A 17909-nucleotide genomic window follows, 5' to 3' on the forward strand; every position below is an offset into this window, starting at 1 on the left:
TACGTTTTAGAAGTCCAAATTTACGGTTAAACGTCAGTTAAATTAATCGTTCCGCACAACCTTACTTTATAATCCAAATAAGAATCAAAACTGAAAGTCTCAAACAGGCCAGTAATACACAAAAAAGTCAATTTAACAAACATCAAAAACTGTTTCAAACAATCCTGCATCAAACAAACATTTCCATTATACAGCACAGTTACTCACAAGATCTGGAGAAACGGATTAAATTAAAAAATATATACTCAAATGAGTATTAACATATTTAAACCATTAACTTACATAAGTGATGAACAAAATAATTTCCTCAATTAAGACTTTAGATGCACTGACAACATGAACATACAACAATCCTTGCATCTTCTTCACTCTTCCTCTATCTCACATTTCTACACAACTCTGTGAAATACTTCCTGTTTATCACTCTCTGGAGGCAAGGATGAGTATTACACCCATGAGAAACGTCAGTCTTCTTTAATGTTTTTTTTTTAATTATTATTATTTATTATTACTTCCAATTATCAATCACAATAAGATATACATTTGTAATGGCAATTCAAGCAGAATGAATAAACAATAAAGCAAGGCACACATATTAAAATAAGCAATATCACAGTTAGTACAATTACAATACAAATGTAACGAAACTAAAATAATAAAAAAAGAACACAAAGAGAGGTCTTTTTATTCATCTAACAAATTATGGTATCATTTTTGTAAATTTGCAGGCCTGTTTTCTTTTCATCAGTGTTGAGAGTTCCAACAATCATTCATGCAATTATCTAATCAGTCAATCGTGTGGCAGCAGTAGAGCGCATAAAATCATGCAGATACAGGTCAGGAGCTTCAGTTCATTTTCACATCAACCATCAGAATGGGGAAAAAAATGTGATCTCAGTGATTTGGACCGTGGCGTGATTGTTAGTGCCAGATGGGCTGGTTTGAGTATTTCTGTAACTGCTGATCTCCTGGGATTTTCACACACAACAGTCTCTAGAATTTACTCAGAATGGTGCCAAAAACAAAAAACATCCAGTGAGCGGCAGTTCTGTGGATGGAAATACCTTGTTGATGAGAGAGGTCAACAGAGAATGGCCAGACTGATTCAAACTGACAAAGTCTATGGTAACTCAGATAACCACTCTGTACAATTGTGGTGAGAAGAATAGCATCTCAGAATGCTATTTTGAGATGCGGGTTGGCGCTGTTTTGGCGGCACAAAGTGGGACCTACACAACATTAGTTAGGTGGTTTTAATGTTCTGGCCGATCGGTGTAAGTGTCTGCTGTTAGAAATACACAATACATCAAAAAGCCAATATTTTGGTAGCTTTTAAAACAGCTCCAGTAAAAGTTGACTATTACTGCATTTTACACTGATACCTATAGAACATCTCTAATGTAAAAAATGTTTCTCATCGATTCTCTCATTTAACATAGTTCTATGTGTGGAGTTTCCTAGGATAAAATTGCTGTTTATAAGAAAAGACATTGACAATTTTGGAACAGGTAGGTGTCAGTTTACGGCTTTTCCATTTATGTGTATGGTATACGCAAACGGTGACTTAACTGTGGTAACACGCTAGTTGACCATTACACTCTCTCCTATAATAAAGCCGTAGAGGTTATCTCAGTAAATAAAATAATTTCTGGTTACATATTTCTCTGGGCAGCCACTGGAATTTACACTGCTTCTATAATGGTAACATGTTAGAACAAATGAAAACAGTGTACCCATAGCGTCACCTACTGGTCACTCCAGGAAGTATTTTTCCTTAACAGTTTTCTATCTCAGGACACCACAAGGTGCAGCCTCAAATCACTCATCATGCTTTGTCCTCACACTTTTGGTTTGATCAAAACACTGGAAATTCTGTTGGCTTTAATATAGCAGGATGTGATTTATTGGATATCTTTACATTTCATACATTTCTTTAGATGACAAGAGATTAAGCACAGTGACATGTTATTTCTGCTTTGCCTACCCAGTCATTTTTAAATCACTTTTATCATTGGAAAATTGCGACATCAAACTAAACGGTAATCTGCTTTCTTTATTTCCTCAAAGATGCCTGCAGATCACATATGTACAGCTCAAAAGTTTACATACCGTTGGAGAATAGGTAATATATGAACCATTTTTAAAGAAAACATGAGTGAGCAGGCAAAACACATTTCTTCTTATGGGATTCATATTCAACTGTAGGTTATAACAGAATGGCACAATCATAAAACATGGCAACAAAGAAAAAAATGAAATGACCCCTGTTCAAAAGTCTGCATACCCTTAGTTCTTAATACTGTGTATTGCCCCCTGTAGCATCAATGACAGCGTGCAATCTTTTGTAATAGTTGTCTATGAGGCCCCAAATTCTTGCAGGTGGTATAGCTGCCCATTCGTCTTGGCAAAATGCCTCCAGGTCATGCAAAGTCTTTGGTCGTCTTGCATGAACCGCATGTTTGAGATCTCCCCAGAGTGGCTTGATGATATTAAGGTCAGGAGACTGTGATGGCCACTCCAGAACCTTCAACTTTTTCTGCTGTAACCACTGGAGGGTCAACTTGGCCTTGTGCTTAGGGTTATTGTCATGCTGGAATGTCCAAGAGTGTCCCATGTGCAGCTTTCATACAGAAGAATGCAAATTGTCTGCCAGTATTTTCTGATAACATTCTGCATTCATCTTGCCATCAATTTTCACAAGATTCCCCGTGCCTTTAGAGCTCACACACCCCCAAAACATCAGTGAGCCACCACCATGCTTCAGAGTGGGGATGGTATTCTTTTCACTATAGGACTTGTTGACCCCTCTCCAAACATAGCGCTTATGGTTGTGACCTCACTCCAAAATACATGTGCCAGAGGCTGTGAGGAGTGTCAAGGTGTTGTCGGGCATATTGTAACCAGGCTTCTTTCTGGCAACTCGACCATGCAGCTCATTTTTGTACAAGTATCGTCGTATTGTGCTCCTTGAAACAACCACACCGTCTTTTTCCAGAGCAGCCTGTATTTCTCCTGAGGTTACCTGTGGGTTTTTCCTTGTATCCCGAACAATTCTTCTGGCAGTTGTGGCTGAAATCTTTCTTGGTCTACCTGACCTTGGCTTGGTATCAAGAGATCCCCGAATTTTCCACGTCTTAATAAGTGATTGAACAGTACTGACTGGCATTTTCAAGGCTTTGGATATCTTTTTATATCCTTTTCCATCTTTATAAAGTTCCATTACCTTGTTACGCAGGTCTTTTGACAGTTCTTTTCTGCTCCCCATGGCTCAGTATCTAGCCTGCTCAGTGCATCCACGTGAGAGCTAACAAACTCATTGACTATTTACACACAGACACAATTTTGCAATTTAAAAAGCCACAGGTGTGGGAAATTAACCTTTATTTGCCATTTAAACCTGTGTGTGTCACCTTGTGTGTCTGAAACAAGGGCAAACATTCAAGGGTATGTAAACTTTTGATCAGGGCCATTTGGGTGATTTCTGTTACCATTATGATTTAAAAAGGAGCCAAACAACTATGTAATAATAAATGGCTTCACATGATCACTATCCTTAAATAAAAGACAGTTGTTTTAATATGATCAGTCATATTTTCAAAATCAATGCCAAAATTTCACAATTTCTGCCAGTGTATGCAAACTTTTGAGCACAACTGTATATGCATTTAGCACTTCTATGGAAAAGATTGCTATTTAAACAGTAATTTTTTACTTAAAGAAGAATCTTGGTTTCAAAGTTAGATCTGTGTTTGCTAGGTCATGTAAAGAGCAAAGAGTCCAAAGCAGAAGTGATGCACTTGTCTGCACTATTGGCTGCTAATTACAGTTCCTCTTAGGTAATATAAGCTCACCATCAATTAAAACACAATTAAAACATGTTTCTAAAGCCCGAAGTATATTTTGGTCAGACATGAATGCTAGGCATCTGCGTACAGGATATACTGTAGTGCATAAAGTGTATTCGGGCAATGAATATGCAAGGCCCGATTTTTCTAAAGGCCAAGGTATACTTTGGTTATCCGCGTTACTGATCGCTCTGCGCCCAGTATGCGCGATGCAATTTTCATCTTTAGCACAGTTCGTGCGCAGCTCAGATTTTCTTAACCCACAGCACTCAGTCCAGAATTATTTGCACTAATTAGTGGGTCTGCAAGGTGGCAACACAAAGTTGAGCGGTTGCTGTCATAAAGAAGTGCAAGAACATGTAATTGGCGCTACACAACACGTCAAGAGGTCAGGAGATACCTGCATTTGTATAACTCAAGTCTGAAGGAATATAAAGACATCTTTATGGGTCTAAACTCTTGAAGTGCATAGCAGTTGTAGCATGCATGCACTAACCGCCTGTGCACACATTCATAGGAAGTATACTTTGAAAGGCTAGGGTGCGACTGCAAGCAGACGCTAAGCATTACGTCAAAACCGAAGTATACTTTGGGATAAATCTCTGCACCTCCACTTTCACACTTGCTCAGTGAGCAACATTTGTTTCTCCTCAGTTACCAGAATTGTGTGTATGGAGCAGGAAGATGATATAGTTTTATGTTATCAGAAGGTTAACTATATCATGCAGAGCTAGCTTCCTGCAGAGTTCAACTCCAACCCTGCTCCATCACACCTGTCTGTAAATTTCAAGTAATCCTGAAGACCTTAATAAGCTGGTTCAGGTGTATTTGATTAGCATTGGATCTAAACTCTGCAACTCTAAACTTATTTATGTTTAGATACAGAAGATCTAGTGAACTTAGTAATGTTGTTTGACATTAAATACAGAAGTGTTGACCATGAAATTAACATTGCTCACTATGACAGTTTTGGAATATGCTTTTTTTCTTGATCGACCGAAATTCTTCCCACATGAAGTGCATTTGAATGACTTCTTTTCAGAATGCACGATCTCAAGGGTCTTCAACAGGGGGTCCGCAACCCCCAGGGGGTCCACGGTTGTACTGCAGGGGGTCCGCAAATTATTGCTTTATCCACCATTGGTGGCATTTGTAATAATCACTCACTCGCACGCGATCGACAGCAAGAGACAGAAGTATGAATTATCGACACGTTGAAGTCCTTCGCAGCTGCATGCTCAATGAATGACACACATCAGGTTCCGCAGCGCTGCAGTGGAGGGTCGCTTGAGTAAACACGTCTGCTTTGCGTTGGTCGCGCTATGCAGTTGAGCAGATGACAGCCTACAGTTTCTTTTATTATTAGTTACTTTATGTTTTCAGAACAATAGCGTACTTGCCTGGTGTAAATAAATAGTTACCGCTGAGATTATCAAGCTGGCATACACGGTCCTTGGCGTTCCACACGCACAAGACGGTGACTCTCGAGTCAACATAATTAAAGATGGACTCAGTCATTGTTCTCCTCATTACAAATGTTTACTCAATGAAATCAACAGTAATTTTAAAATATATGTATAAAATCGATCACTCACATGAGAGGAAGACTCCATTTTAGTAACCATATAAAAGAGGGTATGTCTGTTTTTCTTTCTGTCTGTCTATCTTTTTCTTTCTTTTTGGAGGTTTGGCACAGGGATTTACAGAGGAATTTTAAAATGTCACTTCATGTAAAAAATGTTGCAGACCCCTGCTGTACATCCTTGCTGAAAAGACCAGCTAAAACCAGCTTAAGCTGGTTGGCTGGTTTTAGCTGGTCAGTTAGCTGGTTTCAGAGGGGGTTTGAACAATTTTTAGCTGGTCAGGCTGGGAGACTATCTAAGACCACCCTGACCAGCTAAGACCAGCCTACTCCACCAAAATAACTCATAATTCTGCACTAAACCTCATGTTTGCGCTTAGATTAAATCCAAGTATTAACCGGCAGAAACGGTGCGTGAATTTTGCACAATTTCTTTTTAATCTTGTACATTTTGTGTGCTTTATTATCATGCAGTAACTGGCAGCAACACAATGAAGTTGATGTATGCAGTCATGAATTCACACAGCCTCCCTTCGAAATCTGAATCTGTCAAATGTCGGGCAGCATTTTTAATAATCATCCATCATTTTTACTTATTTTTTGTAATCGGTAGATGAGTTTTCAGTTAATGCACCCCCTTGCCATGCCAGTCTTTTTTATTTTTCCAAATTGCAAGCTACAAGGAATTAAAGCAATCATCTCCTCTGGCTTTGTTTTATAATGAAAAATATTATTTTTATATATTTGTCGTGCACCACTGCATCTGTACGATTATCAGATAAACTAACTCGTAACGTGTGCAGGGGCTCACGACCTCCCGGGTGTCAAAACATGCACTCTGTATACCCGGCCTAAGGCTTTTCATTTGCATGAGATGTCAGGTGTCTCTTTAGATGTGATGCCTGCCTAAATTGCTTGCCACACTGATCACAGTTAAATGGCTTAAATCCAGAATGATAGTGCAGATGAATTGTGAGATTGCATGCTTGTGAGAAATGTTTTCCACACTCAGAGCATGTGAAAGGCTTTTCTCCAGTGTGTATTCTCATGTGACGCTGAAGATTTCCTTTCTCTCTGAAACTTGTTCCACACTGATGGCATGTGAAAGGCTTCTCTCCGGTGTGGATTTTCATGTGACCATCAAGCCGTCCTTTCTGTGTGAAACTCTTTCCACACTGAAGGCATGTAAAAGGCTTCTCTCCGGAGTGAATTCGTAGGTGATTCTTAAGGCTTCCCCTCTCTCTGAAACTGTTGCCACACTGGGAACATGTGAAAGGCTTCTCTCCAGTGTGAATTTTTATGTGTTTTTTAAGGTCTCTTTTAATTATGAAACTCTTTCCACACTGATGGCATGTGAACGGTCTTTCTCCAGTGTGAATTCTTAAGTGAGCATTAAGGTTTCCTTTTTCTGTGAAACTCTTTCCACACTGAGTGCAGTTGAAAGAATTTTTGGCTTTTGTTCTTTGAGTTATTTTCTGTGAGAAATTAATTTCAGTCTTTGAGCCACTAAAAGGTTCTTCGCCAGTCATGAAATTATCAAATTTATGATGTTTCTCCTCCACATCATTCAGTTCTCGACTTTCTTCTTTCATTTCTATCAAGTCTAAAATGAACATAGTAAATTAAGACAAATGTGAAATAAATAAATAAATAAATATACCAGTAAGTAGCAAAGTCCAACTATCTACTTTGTGATCTCTGATATGCTGAATGTTAGTTCTGTAATTTTCATGTAGATTCTGGAATTATTGGTTTAACTTAATTTTTACTGCTACTATGGTTTTCTAACTAGCTGCTAGATCTAGTGAACTGTCATAAGCATTGTCAACTTGATGTTACTCAAAACAATCATTATAAGGAATTAAGAATGAACACCAACCTCTTTGTTCTTCAGTATCTTCATTTTTCATTCTGCATGACTCTGTAATACTGATGTCTTCAAGCTCCTCTTTAAACTCCTCTTTAACAGACTGCATTTTTGAAATATTATGTCAGTAGATTTCAGTTGTTACACAAAGTTGTTTCTCTTTACCACGTTCTTTCTTTCTTCACTTGCCGGATGATGGAAATAATCACAGCATTTATTGGTGAATTCCTGTGGGAGTGTCTTCACTGCAGGGGTGAATCACGATTGTTGTGTAATATGGAGGAGCAGATCTGCCAAAAAAGGGGACAAAATTCCTTAATTATTAAAATAACCCCTTGTTGTCGAAAATGCCCCTGTTTACCATGAATAAACATAGCTAGATTATAACTGTCTGTGTGGCATCTAAAAATACCTTTAACTATTATATGAATTAAAGGGGGATTACTAAACATTCGTTATAAAAATAATTTAACACATGAGCAAAAGTAGTCCTCTATAGGCCTACATTTAGTGATAATTTACTCACACACACACACACACACACACACACACACAAAAAACAAAGAATCCAGATCTAACACAAATGTGAAACACTGAAAATCACAACACAATCAAGTCCCAAAATTTGCCAGTCAAAAATAGTCCAGTCTCTAATGGCTCATTTAGGGTGTGTTCACACTTGGTAAAATACGAACTCTGGTACGATTGCTCTGTTAGTGCGGTTCATTTGAACAAGTGTGAACGCTGCCATCCGAACCTTGGTGCGCACCAAACAAGTGGACCGAGACCCCCTGAATAGTGGGTCTCGGTCCGCTTCCAAACTAACTCTGGTGCAGTTTGACTGATATATGAACACAGCATGGACCAAAGACAGGAAGTAATTTGCCTTTAATCTGACCTCAAGCATACCTGGTTCTTCTCATCGTAGGAGCTATGTTGCCCATTACAGTTCAGTACAGGTGTCGGAACCACCTTCTCCTTGCAGCATATCTTCGTTTGTGTGCGCAACGGAGGAATTCCTGGCGCTGTTTTGACTCATTTTATTAGCTCTTCGTTTGTTGTCAGCTGGTAAAAATACCACCATATATACATATATAAATCTAACGAGCATCCAGCATTGTTTTGGATGTTCGGCAAGTTCCATCACAAAATATACATCATAAAAGCTGTCCAATCAGGTTGTGACCTTATCCTTATGCCTTTTGTTTTGTATCTTTAGGTTCGGTGTTAAAAATGCCAGTGTGAACGCTAAGTGAACCAGGACTAAATGTATCATTTTCTTTTTTGGTCCGGACCTAGAGAACCGAACTACAAGTGTGAACACACCCTTAAAGAAGATACATGAAAAGTGGTCTGTAGGATGTAAACGCATCGGCTGAAGAATGAAGGTAGGTTTTAAACAGGTTCAAGGAGGAGATGATAAAAATTATGATGAAAACAAGGAACAGGTCCCATATAATTCAAATGAGCATTAAGAATAAGTCTCCAACAGGCTAGTCATACATAAAAAAAAAAAGGTCCATATACAAACCATACAAGTCATACATCACAAAATTGTATTTCTTATTTAACATCAAAAGCTGTTTCAAACAATAGAGCTGTTCAGATTATAGTCCAAAAACCCAGAAGAGAATTCGCCATGGATTCCCTCTAGATTTTCCTATGGGTTTTAAGAATGGCAGTTTAGGATGTATGAGTGAAATATGGTCTGTGATAAATATTGTTTGACAATACATGGATGTTTTGTTCTACAACATAAATTACACACAGTCATACCTCAAATGTGAATACTGAAGCTGTATTGAATTGCATACTTAAAACACACACACACACACACACACACACACACACACACACACACACACACACACACACACACACACACACACAGACAGAGAGGCTTCAAAATTTATGTTTGAGGAATTAAAGTGTCATTTATGTTGTAGAACAAAACGTCCACATATCTTCAAGTAATATTTACCACAGATATTATTTTACTCATAAGCTGAAAAACCCAAATATAAAAACCCATAGGAAAATCCAGAGTGATCTCATGGCAAATTAGACTTTCAGTTTTGCCATACAAATTGATGTCACTGATGAACAACTCTATCCTGCAACAAACAAACATTACCATTCCACAGTATTATTACTCACAATGTCTGGAAAAATAAACACTGAACAATCCAAAAAAAAAGTTAGCAATAAAATTATTAAGATTTAAAAAGCATCCACTTACATAAGTGTTGAACAAAAGACATTTCCTCAATCAGGACTTTAAATGGATTGATAAAATCAGCTTGAACATACAACAATATTTGCTTGTGCTTTTTCTTCACTCTTCTTCTAGTTCACATTTCTATACAACTCTGTGAAGTACCATATGGTTATCGCCCTCTGGAGAAAAGGATGAGTATTGCACCCAAGTGTAAAAAAAAAAAAAAAACATTAACAGGCACTGATGGATCATTCAAATGCTTTCCATCACTTTAACAGACAGGTTTTCCCTTCATTTATAATTTTTTTGCCAGCCGCCAAAGCTAAAATTGGGGTTGGCGAAGCAAATTTAATGATTCATCTCATGTTCAGCACTTTGTATATGCTTCTCATTTGAAATGAGCGAGTGGAGACTGGTTTCATGTGAGTGTAACGGGTGATTAGAAAACCGGAGAGAGACGTGATGTTCCAATTGTATTCCAATGGAATAATTCATGGAACATTGTTCATTCTTTGGGTTTACATGGACACTTTTTTTTTTATCAGAATAAAATCAATCCAATAGATGATTCCGAACGTACTGTTTACATGAACGCTAAATAAAGTGATCGGGTTAATGTGTGGGTTTATATGTCAAAAACATCAACTCTGAATTGATCTTGTGATGTGTACACTGCACAATTATACAGCATGCTCTCACCATTTGAAGGGGCTGTCACATTAGATTTTGTACATGTGAGATTATTTCAGACAATGCAACAAATGAGGATATGATGTTGCACGAGGGCTTCTGGTTTTAATACACAATACATCAAAAATAAAATAATAATTCAAAATGTTCAAATATACCATCTACTTACTATCCAGCAACAATAAAAATCATCTAGCTTTGAATTATTAGAGATAGTGTGTGGTGTTTCGACCTTCTACTGGTCACTCGTCTTCTCAGAGTTCAGCATTCCCTCATCAACATGACGCAATTACTGAGTCAGTAATGGACATGCGCACAATGTCCCAGTTCCAGAAAGCAACCCGATCAAGCGTTTACATAGCAAATATTTTCTTCTCTAACGGATTATAAAAGGTTTACACCACCCCATACAATCCGAATTAAGTTTACATTGGATTTGGCCAATTCATTTCGGTTGATGTAGTTATATGAGACTTTTATTTGGACTATGCTACTAGTCTGATCACAAACAGATTACTAGGGTCCATATAAACACACCTAGTGTCTGATCAGAATTTTCATCTTTATATGGTCATTTAAGCTGCTGTTCAGGTGTTTCACAGTGATGCATCACCAGTGAAAACTCCTTCGCCTACTGAAGTCTGCCCAGAAGACCACCACTGGAGGTAGCAGAGAATTCAGATCATCATCAAAGGGAAGGTGCCACTAGAAGAAGGTGTTTCTCCATGATGTATCAACACATTCACTGAACAAGCCACAAAGGCCTTGATGGACTTGATGATGGACTTGATGAACTGGACACATGGGTTAAACTCAACCTGACACAGGCAGAGACAAACCTAAACCCGATTATCCACCTGCCAAACCCAAGCTACATACACCTGTTTAGACAAAGTGTTCTGCAAATGCATACAAAGCTCTCTGAACAGCTTCCCACACTGGAAAGACCAAAATGACAAAGAACATCAAAATGGACTTGTCACCGCGAACGCCTAATAGTGACCACGCAGAAACTATTATGAGTTGCCTTGACTGTAAGGCAGTGCCAAGCTGTCTGGATTCAGTGAGCACTGCTGAGACAACAAAGTACTTTTGAGAAAATCAACATATGAACCTTCAAACAATTAGCCTCTCTTCCTGAGGCACCACACCCCCTGAGCAAAAATTGCAAATTCACTTCCAACTGTTGCTCTTACCCCTCCTCCTCCTTCATTCCCCTTCAGCTCAGAATCACCTCAAACTCATCTAAGAATTGTATGTAGCAAAATATCATATCTGATGTATACAAATAATGTAAATAGGCACGTTTGGTATTATCTAAAAGCTCTCAGTGCGACTGGAACTATGGTTTCATCCCCACAACAGTAGAATATCTGGCAAAACAGTTTTAAGAAGGTAGGGAAATTCTGGCCACTGCTTGGGGGTGCGCCTCCCTCCTTGGCCTTTCATCTAACTTACCTCCTGTATGCAGATGACCCCAGGAGTTCCAAACTTAACCACTCCCAAATTCCCTTTGTTTATTGCAAATCAAGGTGTACTAAATTAAGTACTGATGTTTCTCAAGGCATTGTCTATAGGCTCCATAAAGTTCAACTTCCTCTGTTACAGACCATCTCATTAACCTTCTTTACAGTTTACTCACCAGCTTGTTTTTAATGTTTGTCTATATGGCCATCCGCTGGGGGACGGAGGAGTCACTGCCGGCCGCCGGGAGTCAGCGGAAATGCTGCCGTCCGCTAGGAAGAGCCATTCCATCCACCAGGGGTCGGAGGACTCACTGCTGTCCACCCGGGGAGGAGAGGCTGTCATCCGCCAGAGTGGCTGAGGACCAGACGACAGCTTATCCGGGGACCGACGAACAAGTTTTTCTCTCTCTTCTCTCTCTCTGTGTCTCTCCCACTCTCCCTTTCCCTCTTCCCTCCCCTCGTCTCTCCCCAGGTTCCCAGGAGGCGGGGTGGACCATTGGCTGGCGAAAGGGCCGGAAAGGCAGCGTCTCCCCTCCAGAGATGGGGGGGGAGCTGGCCAGCCCGGATGGTGCCCGGCCTGAATCGGGCGGGGGAGGAGTGTGACGTGGAGGAGGGTGCGGCCGCGTGTGTCTCTAGAACTGGCATCTCCGGCTCTAATTTATCTCTCTCCCTTGCTGATTAGTTGACTCAGCGCCGGCCGTGCACCCTCACGGCCCAGCCACGCCCTGCTCCTAACCACATCCTTATATAATCTATAGAAATGAGCATACACCCGAAAATCAATTACCATTTTTCTATGATCCCCGTCACCCCACCTCTAGGCTGGTTCTCATCTTTAAATAGTGCAATATCTGAGTTTTATTGGAAGAACAAAAATCCCTGAATAAAATTAACAACCCCCCCAGAAGCCCAAACAATTTGGAGAACCTACATTTCTCTCTCTACTCTTACTTTTTATTACTGAATCCATAACTCAAACCTTTCCTGGTTAGAAATCAAAGATGATCTGGTTCAACATTTAGGTATAAAACATCTTCCATTTACAGACAAATCCATAAAAACTTCACCTAGTTATAAAGACAATATAACTATTAAAGGAATAGTTCACCCAAAAATGAAAATTTGCTGATAATTTACTCACCCTCAGGCCATCCAAGATATATCTGAGTTTCTTTCTTCATCAAAACAGAATTTAAGACTTTTAGGATTTCATTTCAGGCCTCCTCCCTTAAACAATGCAAGTGAATATCCTCCATTTTTTGACAGTCCAAAATGCATATTTAGGGTGCATCAAAATAATCCACACGACTCCAGTCGACAAATAAAGTTCTTCTGAACGCAAACGATTGATTATTTTTAGAAACAAAACAATACTTATATACTTTTTAACTACAAATGTTCGCTTCCGTACATCTCTGTGACTGCACTCATGAGAGGGATGATGTAAGATTGTTGGTTCGGTCAAGCGTCACGTGGAGGAGGAGTCAGGAAGCGAGTCATTGTTTACAAGAGAAACTTGTGCTGTTCACAACCAAAACAATTACAACAATTTAAAAATTTAAAATTTAAAAACAATATAAAATACAAAAAAATAATTTCCAAATAATAATAATTAAAAAAAACAAATAAAAAAAAAAACCGATGTAAACAATGACGCACTTCCTGACTCCACGTGACGCGTGACCTTACCAACGAGCTTACGTCAAGCAGTCTATAATAACATTTATTCCATGTCCTGCAATCCCAAAATTCAACTGATCCAGTACATCATTATCCATAGAACACACATTACAACATACAAACTTCACTGCTTGGATTACACACAAAATAACATCTGTCCACATTGTCCAGCCATCACCGATGATTATTTATATGCGCTTTGGCTTTGTCCACATATAACACTTTTGGTCAGATGTCATGAGCAGACTGTCAAAGATTATTTGCCTCATCATCCCAGTGTCACAGTGCATTATCATATTGAGAATCAATGTGCTCATCCAAAAGCTCATTAACCTTCTTTACATTGTATGGAGTTAGGATGAAAATGAAGTGCATTTTGAACTGTTCTAAGAACAGTGCAAGCAGACAGCACACTGAAGTCATTGACTAAATAAGGAGCAAGGGAGCATCCTATAGCTTTCCTATGCAGCCAAGTGATTTCACTCCTAACTTCCAGCCAACAGTTCAGTTTCAGGCTGCAGATGATGTTTGGACCACTCAACATGTTTGGCAGACATGGGACAATGGTAATAAGCAATTAGATACATAATTTATAATGCTACATTATATTTTAGCATGGCTGGCAGTGATTGGATGATGATGGCCATTACTTTGAATCAGACATATTTATGCTAATTTCTGATTGGTAAAATGCTTCAGTACTGGCTATCTCTTGTTTGTTTGACAGTGCAAAGAGAGAACATTGAGATTTTGTTGCCAAAGTAAAAACATAAACGTCAAATAAAATCAAGTAATTTTAATTTGTATAGTTTATTTGTGCTTTTCCCAATACACATGGTTCCAAAGCAGCTTTACAGAAAATCAGCTACAATGTTTGTAACATCTCAAAAACGTGAATAACCAACACTCCTGAAAACGTAAACAATTTGATAAGAAATCTGACATTCTATAGCTTGACCTCACTGGGAAGAGTCCAGATAACTTTGACCCAGAAATTTGATACTCAGAGAAAATGGCAAAACTCAGATTCTAGGTCCAAAGTTATCGACACTTTAATAACAGAGATGATTGCCACAGACAATCATCTCTGTTCAATAGTTTCAGATGTTGGCTTCCAGCGGCTGTTGGCTGTAGATATAACCTGAAGAATGAGAAATACTACGGCACAGACATGCTTGACAGTGTGCACAAAAAAAGTTATAGACCAGACCAAAACACTTATTGCACCTGAGAATGGAGTCATATGAATTACTTTTATGCTGCCTTTATGTGATTTTTGGAGCTTCAAAATTTTGGCAACCATTAACTTGCCTACAGAGCTGAATTTTTTTGTGTGATTTACATTTTTATTGATTCATCTATTAGAAAGAAACAGCAAAACATATATATACACAGAATCAATATTTAACCCTAACTATCCGCCCCCCCCCCCCCCCATCACTCACCCGACCCTCATCAACATCCCGGTGGTCACATAATTACAGACACACAACAAACAAACAAAAAAAGTATAGAAATAAATAAATAAATAAAAATAAAATAAATAATAAACTAATCACATCCCCTACACCTCTCTCCACTGTCCCTCCCCGAGAGCCCTCCAAAAAGACAGATATTTGCCCCATTTCTTCCCAAACAGGTCTAGACTCCCCAGTCTTCTGGATATCCCCTCCTCAAGAGCTGCCACTCTGGCCACCTCTGAACACCACTCCTGAAATAGGGGCACTCCAGCCAACTTCCAACTCCTTAAAATAATTTGTCTGGCAATCATAATACTAGTTAGGACCCAGTTTTTCATGTGTTTATTTTCCAAATTACTAACTGCCCCATCTTAAATACAGAGTCTGGGGCAGAATAAAATCTGAGAGGCCAAAACCTCGCACATAAAACTCTGAATCCTCAACCAGAACTCTTGAATCTTAACACATCCCCAAAAGACATGGGTTGTGTCTCCATCTTCTGATTGACATCGCCAGCAGGTGGGTGTGTCTTTAAGACCAAACCTATGCAATCAAGAGGGGGTCCAATAGACTCTATGTAAAATCTTAAACCTTGCATCTCTAGATGCAGATTTGACGTTTTTTAGAATCCTAGCCCACACTCCCTCCTCCAATACCAAGTTTAGATCTTTCTCCCATAATCTCTTAAGAGAAGCTGAAGTTCCGTCCCCAGACTCTGAATTAACAGGGAGTAATACACCGATGCCTCATGACCTTTTCCAAAAGCAGTAATCACCACTCCCAGAGTATCTGCCACTTTAGGGGGGTGTAAACCACTCCCAAAAACAGTACAAAGCAGGTGGCACAACTGTAAATACTTATAGAACTGAGATCTGGGAATCCCAAAAAGTTGAACCAAATTTTGAAATGATCTCAACACTCCACTCTCACATAGGTCACCGAGTGTAGTAACCCCCCTCTCAATCCATTCTGACCAGCAAAAAGGGGACTTGTTGATGCATAATTTGGGGTTCAGCCATAAGCTCGAGGCAACATTTAAATAAATGTCTGAATTAAACACTCTGGACAAATGTCTGAGACAAAATGCATAATAATAAAATAAAATCTTGGGTAGGCCTAACCCAGCTTTGTCAATCGGCCTATGTAACTTATTGAAATGTAATTTGGAACGCTTACCATTCCAAATGAAGAACTTTGCTATGCTATCAAATTGCTTGAAATAAGAGATGGGGACATCTATAGGGAGAGACTGCAGCAAGTAATTGAATTTTGGAATACAATTCATTTTAATAACATTAACTTTCCCTATCATAGATAAATGCAATGAAGCACACCTGTCCACATCACTCGAAAACCGTTTTATTAAGGGGTCAAATTAACTCTAACTAAATCACACAATTTTGCTGGGAATAAAATGCCCAAATACTTAATGCCCTGTTTGGGCCACTGGAAAGCACCCGGCTGGAAAGCCGTTACTGGGCAGTATGCTGTCAAAGCCAAAGCTTCAGATTTAGACCAATTGACTTTGTATCCTGAAAACTTAGAAAAGGAATTAATAAATCTGTGGAGGCAAGGCATAGATCTAGTAGGGTCAGAGACGAATAATAAAATATCATCTGCGTAAAGCAAAAGCTTATGTGCCACACCTCCTGGCACCACTCCTGGAAAATCCTCCTCCTTTCTTATCGCAGCTGCTAATGGTTCCAGGGCAAGACAGAACAATAATGGGGAAAGAGGGCAACCCTGCCGAGTGCCCCTATTCAAAGTAAAATAATCTGAAATTAATCCATTTGACTGTACCGCCACCACAGGGTGTCTATAAAGTAACTTAATCCAACCAATAAATGTACTCCCACAGAATCAATATTTAACCCTAACTAAAATGTATTTCCAAAATCTTAAAAAGATAATCCCATTCTACCGTATCAAACGCCTTTTCGGCGTCAAGTGAGATGGCAGCGACCGGAGTCTGATCATTCGCCACTGACCACATGATATTGATGAAATGCCTAATGTTGTCAGAAGAGCTGCGGCCCCTAATAAACCCCACCTGATCTATATGTATAAGATATGTCATAACTTTACTTAATCGATTAGCCAAAATTTTTGACAATATTTTTACATCTAGCTGGATCAGGGAAATTGGATGGTAACTCGCTTGGATCTTTGTCCTTTTTAAGAATCAGACTGATCCGGGCTTGCGTCATGGTTGGTGGAAGCTTTCCATTCTTTAATGATTCCATATAAACTTCTAATAAAAGTGGAGCTAGTTCTGCAGCATAAGATCTAAAAAATTCAGCGGCAAAACCATCTGGCCCCGGAGCTTTGCCTGAAGGCAAGGCCTTAATAACCTCGTCAAGCTCCTCCAAGGTTATTTCAGAATCAAGAGAATTTTTTTGCTCAGTCATCAATTTAGAGAGTTCTAATGGTTCCACAAATTTTCTAATATCTTCTCAGTAGACGAAGACATGGAACTATAAAGATCAAGATTGAATTCTTTAAAAGCATTATTAATATCAATGGCTGAGGTAAATATTTCACCACCAGCAGATTTCATTGAGGGAATGGAAGAAAAAGACTCTCTCTGTTTTATATATCTTGCCAGAAGCTTCCCTGCTTTGTCCCCCGACTCAAAGTATGACTGTCTTGCCCTGAACAACCAAAACTCCACTTTCTGCGACAAAATAGTATTATATCTGTATTTCAATCGGGTCAATTCTCTGAGGCCATCAGAGAACATTCGGCGCTTCAGCTCTGTCTCGGCACTTTTAATATTCTCTTTCAGTTCCACGAGTTCTCGTGCTTTGGATTTTTTGATGAATGAGGCATACTGTATGATCCGACCCCTAAGAACTGCCTTAAGTGCCACGCCCACAGAAGATACTGAGGACCAGTTGGTCTCCATGTAAACACTGATTTCAGTCTTTAACATTTGTTGGAAATCATGATTTTGCAAAAGGGATACATTCAAGCGGCAACTATATAATTTCTTTTTCTCTGTATGTGGCAACATCTCTAAACTCACCAGGGCATGATCTGAGACTAAGATGTTTCCAATTGAGCAGTCAACAACAGATGAAGTGAGGGATTAGATATACTGT

The 17909-nt window shown here is 39.1% G+C and overlaps 1 protein-coding gene across 5 annotated transcripts in view; it reads right to left on the minus strand.

Annotated features, from left to right (window-relative positions):
• Positions 1–17909, minus strand: part of LOC127440833 (gastrula zinc finger protein XlCGF7.1-like) — a 226766-nt gene that overhangs the window by 17975 nt on the left and 190882 nt on the right. For 2 of the 5 annotated variants that reach the window (XM_051697788.1, XM_051697793.1), the window contains exon 1: positions 283–410. The exons of 2 other annotated variants lie outside the window; for them this stretch is intronic. The gene's annotated coding sequence lies outside the window, so the exon portion shown is untranslated. Of the gene's footprint in view, positions 1–282; positions 411–17909 lie in introns of those variants that run through there. One more of the 5 variants, XM_051697790.1, reaches the window with a different exon arrangement.

Source organism: Myxocyprinus asiaticus, chromosome 5, assembly GCF_019703515.2.
Source record: "Myxocyprinus asiaticus isolate MX2 ecotype Aquarium Trade chromosome 5, UBuf_Myxa_2, whole genome shotgun sequence".
NCBI classification, from domain to species: Eukaryota; Metazoa; Chordata; class Actinopteri; order Cypriniformes; family Catostomidae; genus Myxocyprinus; species Myxocyprinus asiaticus.